General features: G+C 54.2%; 2 long non-coding RNA genes across 2 annotated transcripts; one reads left to right on the top strand and one right to left on the bottom strand.

Annotated features, from left to right (window-relative positions):
- Positions 1-3,711: 3,711 nt before the first annotated feature.
- Positions 3,712-5,811, bottom strand: LOC147579746 (uncharacterized). Its single transcript, XR_015251803.1, has 4 exons — positions 5,752-5,811; positions 5,105-5,155; positions 4,041-4,560; positions 3,712-3,808 (listed from the first exon to the last, which is right to left on the bottom strand). It is a non-coding gene; the product is annotated as an uncharacterized LOC147579746 (long non-coding RNA).
- Positions 5,812-14,097: 8,286 nt separating this feature from the next.
- On the top strand, positions 14,098-14,772 carry LOC147579745 (uncharacterized). The gene is made up of 2 exons (XR_015251802.1): positions 14,098-14,297; positions 14,551-14,772. It is a non-coding gene; the product is annotated as an uncharacterized LOC147579745 (long non-coding RNA).
- The last annotated feature ends 208 nt before the right edge of the window (positions 14,773-14,980 follow it).

Here is a 14,980-nt window from a genome sequence, read left to right as displayed (position 1 = left end):
GGAGCCCGTGTCCCCAGGGAGCTTAGGATCCAATAAGGAAGGTGTGTGGCAATAACAACCAGGGTGATAAAGTCATTCCAGGAGCTGTGACAGCCCGGGGAGTCGCATAATATCTGGCTGGCCTGAAAATATCCTGAAATTTTCGTCCAGAGGGTGATGTTTAGGTGGGGCTCTGCAGGGGCTAGAAGAACTTGACCAGTAGCTAGGAGGAAGGCTCCTGGCAGAGGGGGTGGCCTGAGCAAATGCCACACGGCAGGGGAGCCCAGAGCCGCTCTCTGGTGGACCGTGACTAGTCTTCCCACCCAGCTCCCTTCCTCCCACCCAGCCAACGTGGGTGACCTGGTCTGCCAGGGCACCTGCATGAAGGCCCCCAGATTCTAGAGCAACTCAGTCCTCTGAGCCATATAATCTCTCTGATCCTGTTTCTTGTCTGGAAAAGGTTGGGGGCAGGGAGGAGAGTCCCTGCCCTGCCAAGTTTCCAGGATCATCATGAGGCTCAGGTGGGGTAACGGTTGGAAAAGTGTTCTACAGGGGCGCCTGGGTGGCTCAGTCGGTTGAGCGTCCGACTTCGGCTCCGGTCATGATCTCGCGGTCCGTGAGTTTGAGCCCCGCGTCGGGCTCTGTGCTGACGGCTCAGAGCCTGGAGCCTGCTTTGGATCCTGTGTCTCCCTCTTTCTCTGCCCCTTCCCTGCTCACGTTCTCTCTCCTTCTCAAAAATAAATAAACATTAAAACAAAATTAAAAGAAAAAAAGAAACGTGCTTTATAAACCAGAAGCATCAAACAAATATTTGAATTCTAGTCTTGCTTTTTCGAGTCTGAGCCAATCGCTTATCCAGAAACATTTTTAAAAAGGATGTGAATTTCCCCCTCCCTCACCCCCAGCCCTCCCTCATCCCCTGGGCACACAAGACGTTCTCAGGCCAGCCATCCACTGGTTAGGGACACAGGGGAGGGGGCCAGGGAGTGGGACGAGGGAGGAGATAGCCTCATCATAGCCATGGATCATGAGGACACTTGTCCTTTCCAGCAGGTCTGTGGAGCCCGGCCGGCTCAGGCCCAGCAATGAAGTCACCAAATAGGATTTTCTTTGCTCTCAGACTTGGCTGTTTTCTATTTTCTTAACCTCTTGCCAAAGAAACCAGCAGAGGACAGTTCTGGTGTTTCTCTTGGAGGGACCCAGGGGCCACCGTGCTGACATGGCCATGGTCACCTCAGGCCCTCTGTAGCCTGGGGTGTGAGTAGAACTGCCCTTGGAAGCCGCCAGGGGTCCACTTGTCTTTCTCAGGGATCAGAGCAGTGAGGACGAGGGCCGCAGCCCCTTCAGCCGTGAGCAGATGAGACCAGTATCTCGTGGGGATGGCGGCAGGGGCTTCCAAGGCTCCGCTGAGCTTTGCATAGCTTGACTCATTGTGGATTTCCGTCCAGAACCCAAGAGCAAGGGACGGTCCCTGAAAGCTGTGAACGGCACTGTTGTCCCAGATAGAAAATCGACAATGGTCTGCAGGGGGACGGTCGTGTTTGAGAGTCCTGCCCCTCATATACAACACGGGCCTGAGAAACCCAGGTTCACAATTCATCAAGCAAATTCAGAAGGCAGCCCAGGGGAAGTCAACGGTAACCCACAGCCTTGCCTGTTGTATCCAGCTCACAGAACAGGAGCAGTGGGCATGGTGGGAAATGGGGCTGAAACCTGGACCCTGGGATCCTGGCTCATGGTCTGGGGGCGTGGGGGTGGGGGCACAAACATGTCGTGAAACAGGACAGATTCTGTGATAACAGGTGTGTTCGAGGGCCCCGAGGCCATGCTTAGGTTTGATGATTTGCCGGAAGGGCTCACGGGACTCAGAAAGCTATTGTACTCCCAGATGTGGTTTGTAACAGCGACTGGACACAGACTGAAATCAGCAAGGGGTTAAGGTGCGCAGGGTGAGGTCCAGGAGACACGAGGCACCAGCTTCCCTGTGCCTCTGCCAGTGGAGTCTTACACACGGTGCCTGATTCGTGTGGCAACATTGGGCGACAGAGAACCGTGGTGCCGTGGTGCCCAGCTCCTCACGGAGACATGGCTGACCTTACTCAGTCTCCCAGACGTCAGACTGATAGCACATGGCCCAGAGTCTCCATCCTAAGTCCCCTTGTTTGTGGGGACTGTCCAGCATGGCCCAAAGACACTCCTGGCAGGAAGAATAAATAGTCCAAGGACTCAGAGGGTTTCTCTCAGGAGCCTATCAAGGGCCGGACCTCTCTTTGGAATGTGCCAGGTGTGGACAACCCAGGCCTGTTGGGACAGTCCTCTATTGCCCCCGAGATTTCATAGAGAACTCGGACAGCCTGAGCCTCTCCCCTGCTGGGTAAGACTGTGTGGGGAGAGGAGGCAGGAGAGAAGCTGGCTGGGCTGGCCTGAAGCCCTCAGGGTCACCGCTGGCAGGAGAAAGTTGCTACATCACACTGAGGGAAGGTTGAGAGCAGACAAGCAACTCAGACTGCCAAAGCATCCGCTCAAAGAGGGAAGTCCTGCTGGGTCCAACGTTGTTATAAAGAGTTAGTGTAAGGGGCGCCTGGGTGGCTCAGTGGGTTAAGCGTCCGACTTCGGCTCAGGTCATGATCTCACAGTTCGTGAGTTCGAGCCCCGTGTGGGCTCTGTGCTGACAGCTCGGAGCCTGGGGCCTGCTTTGGATTCTGTGTCTCCCTCTCTCTTTGTCCCTCCCTCACTCATTCTCTCTCTCCTCTCCTTCTCAAAAATAAGCAAATTTTTTAAAATAAATTTGAAAAGTTTGTGTAAGACGAGGGGGTCCCTGGTACGGCCACTGGTTTCATGTGATGACCTCCAGCGTGAAGACCCCAACCCAGAGACAAAAATATCTGGGGTAGCCACTGAGGCAACTAAGAGTAGCAGAAGGAACTGGGTGTGTTTAATAAAGACACAGAAGGGAAGTCTCTTAGTTTTAAGTGTCCCCTCTCCTTCTGGTCTCTAAGGCCACGGTTCAGACGTTAAAACAAGACTTTGTCGCTTCCTGGGATGGGAGACGGCAGTGGGGACGGTGCGGTACCCTCAGAAGACACCCAGGGCCCCACTATCGGAGAAGAAGGAAGGTGTGGTGAACCACATCTGTGGGTTCTAGCAGATCATGGCAAAGAGGGAGCCGACTGGACGGGCCGGGTCTCCAGAAGATGGAATCAGAACAAAGGAGTAAAATCAAAAGGGAAGGGAGACTTTGGCCCGCATACAAAAGAATTTAACTAACAGCCAGGACTTCCAAAGGCAGGCAGGACTGGCGTGGCTGGTAGTGAGCTCCCTGTCATTGGAGCATGCAAGCAGGGGCTGGGGAGCCACCTGTCAGTGGAAGGTGTGGAAGGAATTCTTGCTCTGAGAGGAAGAAAGAACTAAGATGACCCCGCCCCTCCTACTCTCTCCCCTGGTGACGTCATCCGGACCGGGGCATTGACCACCTTTTTATATGTTCAAATGTCCCCCAACTTATTTTTTTTTTTAATTTTTTTTTCAACGTTTTTTATTTATTTTTGGGACAGAGAGAGACAGAGCATGAACGGGGGAGGGGCAGAGAGAGAGGGAGACACAGAATCGGAAACAGGCTCCAGGCTCCGAGCCATCAGCCCAGAGCCCGACGCGGGGCTCGAACTCACAGACCTCGAGATTGTGACCTGGCTGAAGTCGGACGCTTAACCGACTGCGCCACCCAGGCGCCCCCAAATGTCCCCAATTTAAAATTCCGGCCCAGACCACTCTTCTCAGCTCCAGCACCAGGTCGGTCTGCTCCACGGGATGTCCAGTACCTGGAACACATCTGACACACCATGAGTGTTCAGTGAATATTTTCGAAGAATTTTAGATGAACCCCAGCACCCCTGCTTGTCTCCTCCCTTGGTGTTGCCCACTCTGGGCATGAAAACCTTCGTGCAAACCATGGCCCCGTGAGCCTTAGGGCAACTGGGCCAACTTCTCCCTTCTCTGCTCTTTACCTCCACCCTACCCCCAGGACCCCCAGCAGCACAGGTCAGACATTCTATGTTGCTTACCCTGGTCCAGCACCCTGTCACTGTGCACGCCCTGCCTTGTGTGGCTGCCTCCTCCAAGACCGAGTTACCGGAGGTGGTGGTTGTATCTGGTTCATCACTGCACCCCCGATGGCCAGCCCAGGCACTGGCATGGAGCAGGTGCTCAGAATCCAGGCTCTGCACCAAACTGCAGCGGGCTCCCAGCTCTGATCTTAGCCTGGGGAGACTGGGGCTGGCTGCCCTTCCCCATGCCTTCCTCCAGTAGAGCATGTGTGAAATTAATGAACTGGCTCTTCCAGTGCTAGGAAATCTATTTCGCTTTAATGAAATCCAATTAGTGCTTTCAGTGCAGAGCCCTGGGCCCTTATAGACTAAAGATGCTGCATGAGGGGCCGCCTCTTCCTGTAACCCAAATGTGTCTTCCCGCCTTCGTCTCCCTTCCAGGAACAGCACTGCCAGCAACGATTTTTCAGCTTCTTTCACCTCCAAATGCACATCTGTTTTCCACGTCTCCCTGTCTCGGGGTTCTTTGAGTGTCACTCTGCAGAATAACACGGAGAGGACACTCTCTCACTTCCGCCACCTACTTAGCCACATGCCCATCCTTCCACCTACTGATCATACTCCTATCTGCCCACATGTGCATCCACTCAGCCACCCTTCCAACTGAACATCATTCATGCACCCACCTGCTCTCTCCACTCCATCATCCATCCACCCATCACCCTACCCATCCATCCCCCATGTATCTATGTACACACTCACCCATCCATGCACCCACCCTCCATGCACCCACCTGTCCATGCACCCCACCCATCCATCACCCACCCATCCATGCACCCCACCCATCCATCACCCACCCGTCCATGCACCCACCCTCCATGCACCCACCTGTCCATGCACCCCACCCATCCGTCACCCACCCATCCATGCACCCCACCCATCCATCACCCACCCGTCCATGCACCCACCCTCCATGCACCCACCTGTCCATGCACCCCACCCATCCATCACCCACCCGTCCATGCACCCCACCCATCCATCACCCACCCGTCCATGCACCCCACCCATCCGTGCAAACACACCCAATGCTCATTTCCTTAGGTGTCTACTTGATGTGAATTCCTTTCCTGGAGCTAAGGAAACAAAATTAAACAAGATTCAGTTACACCCCTGGAGAGGCTAGCAAGCAACTTGTAGCAACTTTGCTATTCACCTCCCGCCGGAAACTTTTTCCAGTTTCATCAGAGAAAACCAACACAGTGTTGTGGTTAAGAAGAGACGAGTTCTTGCCCCGGAACAGTTTGGAGTGAAACAACAGCTCAAGTACTTAGTAGCTCAAGAACACGGACAAACTGCTTACGTTCTTTGTGCCCCAGTTTGTGCCCCAGTTTTCTCGCTGCGATGAGAAATGGAATCCTGGTCTGTATTAAGTGACCATCAAGGGATCAATAATACTATTATTTAGTGTTGTTACCCTGGTCATTGTCATTTGTTCCTTCATATATTAATTACAAGATGTGATTAATTATGCATTTAATGATTAATTTATACACTCACTAAGTATTTATCATCTACCGTATGGCCCAGCCTGTGCTAAGCTCTGCACACTTCAGAAGTTTACAATCTTATTGTGTAGACAAGACAGACACCCTTGAAATAGCTCCACGGTAATAACAACCACATGAATGCTTGTAATAATAAAGACAGCTAATATCTATCAAGAGCTTACCACGCAGGCGCTGTTCCAAGTGTTTTCTGTACCTGAACTCATTTCAAACTCGTAACCGCTACAGAGGAGGAAATCAGGACAAGAAGAGGTTAAATGTCTCATCCGGTGTCTTAGAGCTGGTGAGTGGAGGACTTGGGATTTGAGCCATCACAGCAAAGGGGGGGTCAGCTGGAACACACCTTGGAGTGTGCGGAGGGAGATTCCCGAAGGCAAGCTGCTGGGAGAAGGTGGGCAGATAAGGAAAGATCTTCTTTATGGGTGGGATCATTTACTACACCCCCACCCCCAGCCCCTCACCCCACATGCGGGCCATGAACCAGCGGCAACAGATTCATCTGTCCCTGACACTCACCCAGAGACCCTGAATCAAAACCACCTGGTACGAGGCCCAGGAATCTGCATTTTGCACATGAGCTCCCACTCTTTAAAGCTTGACAACCACTGCTCTAATGTTGAAAGTCGAGGCCCGTCCTCAACTTCACCACCTACTCCCTGTGTGACGTCAGGCACAATGCTTAGCCCCTCTGGGACTCCATTTCCCCTCTAGAAAGTGGGGAATGGTAATATTTGCCTCTTGGCCTGAGACTAAACAAGGCGGTGGAAACTCAAGTGCAAAGGTGTGAAGGCAGGGGAAGGATCCAGTGCTGGGGTACCAGGTGCTAGAGATGCCCTGCAGGTGGAGGGAAGTGCCCCTAGGTGTGCTGGAGGACAGGTCAAGGGCAAAGTGGACGCTTCTGGAGCCTGAGGATCCCTTGTGGGCTTTGTGTTGGATTCATCAGGCTCCTTCAAGGTTTCTAGGCCTTCAAAGTACCTGTTGAAACTTAAGCACTGTCCCTTCCTCACTGGGAGACGTGCCTGATGACCTGGTTCTTGGAACCTTCTTCCAGGACACCTAATAGGAGCGTGTGGCCGAGTGTGCTTTGGATCTGATGGGAGGTGGTTTCGAATGCTGCCCTTGAGACCACACGACATCTGGGACTGGTCCCCACACATCCCCAGCAAGGCTTTCTCAGCCCTTCCAGCTTTGTAAGCAGCACACGGGTATTGCAGGACACAGGACCTGCTTCTGCCAGGTGAGTGACGGGGTCGTCCCAGAGAGAAGGCTCTCTCTCGGGTGGGCATGACTGGGAGTCGCCGTAACAGTGGAGAGATGAAAGCTCGTCCATCAGGGCACCTGTCACCGTGACTGTCACTGTGAGTGAACACTCCTGGTGGCCCGTTCATTGCCTTTTTGATGAAGAACGTGTCACCTTAAAGAGTGAGGGCAGCATTTGGCCACATCCTGACGTTTCTGAAGTCTGGATCAGTCTGCATTTGGTCGGGGACACGGCCACCGCAAGTGACACGAGAACAGGGCTGCAGTGGAGGAGGGGAGGTTTGCTGAATGTGGGAGGGCCTGGGGCCCGGAGGCTCAGAGAAACTCACCAAACCTCAGCACGAGACCCCTAGAGCAGGGGAGCGGCTAGGTGCCCGGGGTCCCCACAGACAGCACTCACAGATGGGGTGGCCTGAGAAACCCCCCATCTTAGGGAGTGGTTGGCCCCAATCTTCATGGCCTCCTGAGAATGACGGTACATTCCAGTCTCAAAGGAGCTGGCCACACTGGTGAGACCCAGCCGGAAGCTGCATTAGTTCCCTGGGCTGCAGGAACAGCACCAGATCCGGTGGCTTAAACGACAGAGACGTATTGTCCCACAGCCCTGGAAGCCGGAAGTCCAAGATCAAGGTGTCGCAGTAGACCACTTCCTTCCGAGGCTGGGAGGGAGAACCCGCTCCAGGCTCCTCCCCAAGCTGCTGGGGGTTTGCCGGCCACCTCTGGCATCGTCGGCTGTAGGAGCATCACCCCGATCTCTGCCTTTGTCCTCACAGGGCCGTCTCCCTGTGTGCGAGTCTGTGCCCAAGTGTCCCCTTTGTATAAGGACATTGGTCTTATTGGATTAAGGACCTACCCTAGTCCAGCATGACCTCATCTTAACTAATTACATCCATAAGGACCCGATTCCCACAGAAGGTCACCTTCTGAGGTCTTGGAGGTTAGGACTTCAGCATATGGATTTGAGGGAGACGCCATTTAACCTGTGACAGAGGGGATTCTGGAAAACCTAGCTCCTAGGCTTAGATGGGTGTGGTGGTAATAAGATGTGGACAGTCCCACACAGAGCTGGCTGAAAGTGATGCTTCCTCATTCATCCATTCATCCATTCATGAAATGTTCACTGAACACCTACTATGTGCCAGGCTCGGTTTGGGGTCGGAGACACAACGGTGAGTTAGGTCTTTCCCCTATATTTGTCCTGGGCATGAGTTGACAAGTAAACCCAGAATTTATCATTAATGACAGAATGTTCATGGGAGCACAGAGGGAGGCCAGCCCACTCGGAGACCAGCGATGGCCTCCTTGAGGTGGTGAAGCTTGGGGGGGGGGGGGGGTGGGATCAGTGAAGAAGGCATTCCAGCTGGAGCCACCAGCCGGTCCCAGCAGGCACAGACAGAGGAGCTGGGAGGAGGGGTTCCGGAAGGCAGAGTGCAGAGGCCTCTTGGGATCTCCAACAGAGGACTTGGGGGTGGGGAGCGGGGACGTAGTCTTGCCATGCCCAGTCCTGGAATTCTTCCCCATGTCCTCAAGTTACTTACGGGACAGCCGGGGTGGAAGTGACTTACAGAGGCGGCCGGCAAGTGCAGATGGCCATGATGAGTAATTTATGTTCCTGGGGGGGGCGGGGGGGGGGCGGGGGGTGTTCATCCTGCAGAAGCCCTGCTGCTTCCACCCTCATCACGGGTCCCCAGGACCTGGTCCGGCACCTGGCCTGGTGAATAGCGCGCTCAGAAATGTTGAAAAGGACGGAGAAGCAGCTTATCTGACCATCGCCGCGCACCCGGCTGCTGCCAGCAGAGGGCCAACGCGAGCGTGTTTGTGTTCAGCAGCCTTCCGAAGCGTCTTTGGATCTCCATCTCACACATGTGTACAATTTGAACAAACAAGTTTAGAACCATTATCTTATTTCACGGGAAGACAACAGGCGGGGCGGGAAGAAGGTGGTTCTGTCGCTGGTACAGATGAGCATGAGGAGTCCGCAGAGAAGTCCCCCGTCTGAAGGCAGGCGGCAGGACCCCGGGGGAAGAAGCCAGGAGCCGTGTGCCCTGGAGGCAGGGGTCAGTGTGGGGGACAGGCAGGTGAGAATGGGGAAGAAGCCAGGAGGCTGGCTGGGCAGCTCGTTGGCTTTTTGACGAATGGTTTATTCGCAACAGAATCTCAGGCAGGGGCAGGAAGGGAAATGGCTGTGGTCGCAGAGGCCATGGCTGTGGTTCAGGAGGAAAATGCAGGTGGCTACTCCCCCCCCCCCCCCCCCCCCCCGCGCCCCCGCCGGAGAAAGCAGTGCGGATGCTCCGGTGTGGAACAGAGCTGGGGGGTTACCCAGGGCAGACGGACCGGGCAATTCTGGAATGCAGAACAGACAAGACTTTCCGGTGGTTGGCTGTGGGGAGGAGGAAGGCACAGGGATGACCCCTGAGGTCCGACCTGAGCATCTACCTGGAAGGTCACGTTTAGTGCTCAGAGCTGGGGCGGGGGAGGGTCTGGTTAGAGATCTGGAGAGTGGCTGGAGGGTTCCATTCTGGACGGTCCAAGTTTCAGACGCCGACACTTCTGGGCTCTTCCTTGCTTAAACTCCTTCACCGCCACCTCCCCAGCCCCTGTCATCTAAGCCCAGGTGTCTGGTGTGACACAAGTTTTCTACACAGGGCGGGTCTACACAGGCTTCTAGGAAAGCCGGGGGCTGGAAGCAGAGCCTGGGGAGTTCCTTTAAGGAAGGAAACACAATCGTGGATAGAAAATTCGATATGAGTGTATGTTTTTATTTGACTGACGAATATTACAATGGAAAGGGGCCCCCGGCAAGTGAGGGACTGAAGCCCAGGTGCCTGTGAGCCCCTCTCGCTCTCTCCCACCCCTCCGGGCCTTGGCTGCACTGTCCTTCTGCCTTCTCATCCTCACTGGTGTCTCCTACTCATCCTCTGAGACTTGGCCTGGGGGCGCCTGGGTGGCTCAGTCAGTTAAGCGTCTGACTCTTGATTTCGGCTCAGCTCTTTTTTTTTTTTTTTTTTAATTTTTTTTTTTTTTCAACGTTTATTTATTTTTGGGACAGACAGAGACAGAGCATGAACGGGGGAGGGGCAGAGAGAGAAGGAGACACAGAATCGGAAACAGGCTCCAGGCTCCGAGCCGTCAGCCCAGAGCCCGACGCGGGGCTCGAACTCACGGACCGCGAGATCGTGACCTGGCTGAAGTCGGACGCCAACCGACTGCGCCACCCAGGCGCCCCTCGGCTCAGCTCTTGATCTCACGGTTCGTGAGTTCGAGCCCTACATCAGGCTCTGTGCGACAGCCCAGAGCCTGCTTGGGATTCTCTCTCCCTCTCTCTGCCCCTTCCTGCTCGCTCTCTCTCTCTCTCTCTCTCTCTCCCCCCCCTCAGGCTGAGTGACAGCCTCTTCTCTGACCCTCCAGGTCAGCTGCCTCCTACCCCTTGAGGTTATGAGCTCCTCCAAGCAGGGCTGCACTCCCTGGGCCCCTCGCCATCCCCCGCACAAGGCAGATGATACTTCATCAAGGCTATTTGACTGATAATCAATTATCAGCTTTTAGCTAATAGGTAGTTCATTCCAGAGTTCATGTTCCAAAAGATTTGGCAAAATAAAACTTTCGACAGGCAAAAAGCAAGCAAAAGATTCTAATATTTTCAAGTTCATTAAAAAAAAAAACATTTCCTGTGTGTGCACGTATAGAGGGTCTGAGAGGGCCTCTTACTTTTCAAAAGGGCTCCCACCTGAGTGAGTCACCTCGCCTGCCATCTGCCAGAGCTCCGGAGGGAAGCCGGACAGGGATCCTTTGTCTCCGTCTTGCAGGTGAGCCAGCTGAGGCTCCCAGCTGCAGGGGAACTTGCTCCGCCTACAGAACCCTTGGGCTTGGATTCAGGGTCTTGGTGTTTTGGTGTGGGGCGTGGGTAGCCGGAAGGAGGAGGAGTGACCGTGCGAAGGCCACCAGGCACTGCTCAGTGCTGAACAAGTGCCAGGCCCAGCTATGCCACTGGACAAGACCCGTCCTTGCCCTCAGGAGGCTCACAGCCAATGGCGCAGAGGCAGAGAAGAGGCGAGTAACTAAGGCGCCAGGGGAAAGAGCAGAGACCAGGCACTATAGGCCTGCACGTCCTCAGGCCCACAGAGCCAGGCCTGGCCCCTGGAGGGCTCTGGTACTAACTGGGGAAGGAACAGCAACGTCTGGGCAATTGATCCCAGGGCCACCAGGGTGGCAGCTTCTGACCACTGAAAGGGCAAACGCTGGAAGACAGAATGCCAGCCCGGAATTCTTCCTCTGCAAGTTAGGAATTATTCCTTCTGAAATTCTCCCAGCCTTCCAGACCAGCCTAAGCCCCCTTCTCCATGCAGCCTTCCTGGATTCCTTCTGCTGGCAGGATCCGCCCTACCTCCAATTCCCAAGGCATGATACCTCTCTTATGGCTCGAGTCCACGGGGCCACGACATGGTCTTTGGGTCAGTCTTTAAGGCCACTCTTAGAGGGACATCACGGGTGTGCCTCAGCTCCCCCTCACCCCCACCTCCTATTACAGGGGGAGCTGACATTTGTTGGGTGCAAGGACACCAGCTGCTTTTCACACACAGATCATCTCTTGCAACCCCCAGAGCAATGCCCTTGCTGCCACTGTGGTGAGCCTCTCAGCATTCATAGCTCAGGCTTTGAAACCAGTCTTGGGTTACACCCCATCTCCAGGGCTCCCAGGGCAGGTGGACTTTGCACTGGCTACTGAGCCTCCCAGAGGCTGGTCTCTTCCTCTGCTGTCGGGACACCATGCCTGCCCTCCCCCAACATTGGCTGCCCCCCACCCCCGGTGGTAACTATGATCATTATAGGAACCAGGCTCAAAACAGGTGGTAATAAATGTATATTCCATCAATGGGCTCACGAACGTGCAACAATGTGCCTTGCCCTTGAGCAAACTTTTTGCGCCTGGAAGGAGGCGGGTGTCAGGGGAGACTTGATGATGCTAATTGGAAGTCGGGTGGTGCTAAACTGCGAGGCTGGGGGAGGCAGCCACAAAGCCATCCGCCTTCTTGTTTAAAGTGAGTTATAATTCTCCAGGGAACGAGGAACCAGGCGTTTGCTTCAGCAGAGAGAGGGAAGCCGACCACCCCTACCTCTTGTGCCCCAGTTGTGTTCCCAGGCTAATCAATACCAGGTCGAGGACCTAGGCAGTCTCCTGGGGGTCCGGGAGGAGCCTCGCCAGGGACCCAGGCCCGATGGCACTATCCAGACGAGGTCCCGGCAGATGCTGCTGCCAGGGCACTGAGAGCACTGGCCCTCTTCCCCTGGGTCACTCGTGCCCAGAACAGACCCAGCAGAAGTGCACTGAGTGGTTCCCTTCCACAGAATGATCGCCTTACCTGTCCTTCCGGGGCTACTGGCCTACATCAGGGAGCGTGCTCTGTGCACAGGAATAGCACCCTGGTGGGGTGGTTCTATGCGGGGTGGAAAGCATCTGGCAGCCACGTTCCAGCCCACTCTGCCTTTTCTCGGCTCTGCGACCTTGAGCTGATGCCCCAGCCTCAGTTTCCCCAATTCTGGCTCGAGGCGGTGGAATTTGCTGTGTCCTACTCACACTCTTAAAAAAAAAAAAGCTTCTGGGCCAGGGCATTCCGCCTCTTCCTGGCCCCTCAGGGATTCATTTGCATTCTTGGAATAAAATTGTTGACTGTACTTCATGCTCAGCCGCACATTTAAATGCTTAGGCGAGGTTTATTTTGGAGAAGGAACTCTCCGGAATGCTGGCAGGGCGGGCCGCAGCCGCCCGCCTCCCCTCAGAGAGGCAATCAGCCCCCTGCCGAGGCTGGAGGCGACCGGGGGCTGAGCAGCCCGGACCCGGGGGAGGCGCTGTCCAATGAGAGCCTCGCCCCAGGGGCTGTCTCGAGGTTGTTGAGAAATGTCTCATTTTTATATGTAAATAAATCATTTCCAGAGATTGCTCTGATCACAGCAGGCTGCCGCTAAAATGTTCTAAGTGGCCCTTTGCCACCGTAAACTTTGTTAAGCGTTATTATCGTGTTTGGTTCTGTATTTCTCTGCTGATCTCACAGAGTCATCCACTCCCAGCTTTCTAGCCTGTTCTGCCACTGTTTCTTGGTTGCATACCTCTGGGGACAGAGAGCTCACCACCTCCAGGCCATCCATTCCGCAGTAGGATGCCACTGACTGATGGAAAAGTCTTCTCTCGAAGTGAGCTGGAATTGAAACTCCCTTCCGATAGCAGTCACAGCTACACCCTTGAGCCAGGCCTCGCTCTGGCCTCATACAGCCAGCTTGCCACCTCTTGGTACCTCCTCTCTGTGTGGGACCAGTGCTCAGACCTCCTTGATGGGGCCCGTACAGCCTGCGGCACGTACCCCTTCCTCGCCCTCGTCTGCTCTCCCCCTTCCTGACTGGGCTCCGAAGCTGATGCCGTCTGTTTCTCAAATATACAAAACGCGGTCCCGTGTTGGAGACTTTACACGTGCTATTCCCTCTGCCAGGGTGCTCCTTTCCTGGGCTTCCTTCTCCAGGATCTCAGCTCAAATGTCACTTCCCCACAGAGACCCTCCCTGGCCATCCAAGTGTCCCCTAACCCCTATTGCTCTATGACATTTTCCTGTGCCGTTTCCTGTGTGACTGCAACATGACCCAGCACAGTATGGACTTACTTTCGTGTTGCCATCTGCCTAATTTGAACGTGAGCCCCAGGGAGAGGTCTTTGTCTCGTTCCTGCTGTAATCCCAGGTCCAGCCCACAGGAGATGCCTAATAAATGCTCATTCTAGGAGTGCTCATGTCCTGAGTCTCCTTGCAGTGGGGACACACCCTCAGCCTCGTCTCTGGATATGCCTCCCTTTGTCCACAGCAAGAATGTCCAAACTCACTTAGCAGCAGCAGCTGCTCCCCAAACACAATCTGACAGCGGGCCGAATCTACAAACCAGATACACAGGAAGGTAGTTTGCCTGAAGCTTTGTCCCTGCCCGCCTGGCCCCCCTGGCGCCCCGTGTGGGCCCGCAGGCACCCGCAGAGCTGTCTGGTTTGTGCCTGTCCATGCTCAGGCCCGCTTTGACTAGCAGCAGCCCCTCATTTTCCTCTGGGGACCCACCCTCACCCATTCCCAGGCAGCCGGTCCACCCGCCAGGCCTAGCCAATCAGCCGGTGCCACACCCTGGTCATGGCGATTGGCTCGGGAAGGACACGTGACCCTGGCCGGTCTGGAGTCTGGCCTTGGAACTCTTCCTAGAAGCACTGAATAAGAAGTCTGCTCTTTGTGCTGGGGTCGCCGGGCTGGTTGAGTGCAAGCCAGGATCTATGGGCATCAAGAGGATGGCTGACTGAAGAGTTGGAAAGCAAGGAAACAAGTCCTGGTGACATTGTTTGGTGTCCTGGATCTGGCTGTACCTGCAACCCTGAACTTTACAGTCACCTGAGCCAACAGATTTCCTACTTTGCTTACGCCTGTTTGAGGTGGGCCCTCTCTCACTTGTACCTGAGAGCATCCTGACTTGCTACCTCAGGGTCCGTGAACGTGATTTAAGACCATGGCTCAGTGTCTCCCTTAAACTCAGGCAGGACACTTTCGATGCTTTAACTTCTGCTGGTTTGTGAGCGTGGGTGGTAGGGACGACAACAATACCTCTCTCTTCTCTAGTGGTTTTCAGATTTCACTAACTTTCCAGAAGAACCTCATGAACAAAATCTCTCTATTTTTGTCTTGTAGATGAGGAAACTCAGGAGCCCGAGGGAGTTGCACAAAGTCACCCGACTAAATGACAGAAATGCCTCTGCAAAGGTTTTCAGGATTTATGACACACAGGACAGAGGTGGATCGATATTTTATTTATCTGTTGGTTTGTTGGTTTGTTTATTTATTTGTCTATTGGCTAATACCCGGTCTTTGGGCTTTTTTAAATTATTATTTTAATTACATAAAGAGCTTACATGCATTGGTAAACAAACACATAAAAAACAATCCTCCGGTAGATAAATGAGCAACGAGGAATTCACAAAAGAAAGGATCCAGGAAGGAAATAAAGCATGGGAAAAATGCTCGGGCTTCCTAGTAATCCAAGACATCCAAATCAAAACAAGCCATACGTACTTGAAAGCAGCCGGAGACAATGTGGAAATTAACGAGCAAGGCTGTGTTC

The sequence above is a fragment of the Puma concolor genome, chromosome B3, assembly GCF_028749965.1.
Source record: "Puma concolor isolate L17-30 chromosome B3, mPumCon1.1.hap2, whole genome shotgun sequence".
Taxonomy (NCBI): Eukaryota; Metazoa; Chordata; class Mammalia; order Carnivora; family Felidae; genus Puma; species Puma concolor.
The sequence above is the reverse complement of the archived record's forward strand: the minus strand, read 5'-3'. Positions and strand labels throughout refer to the sequence as shown.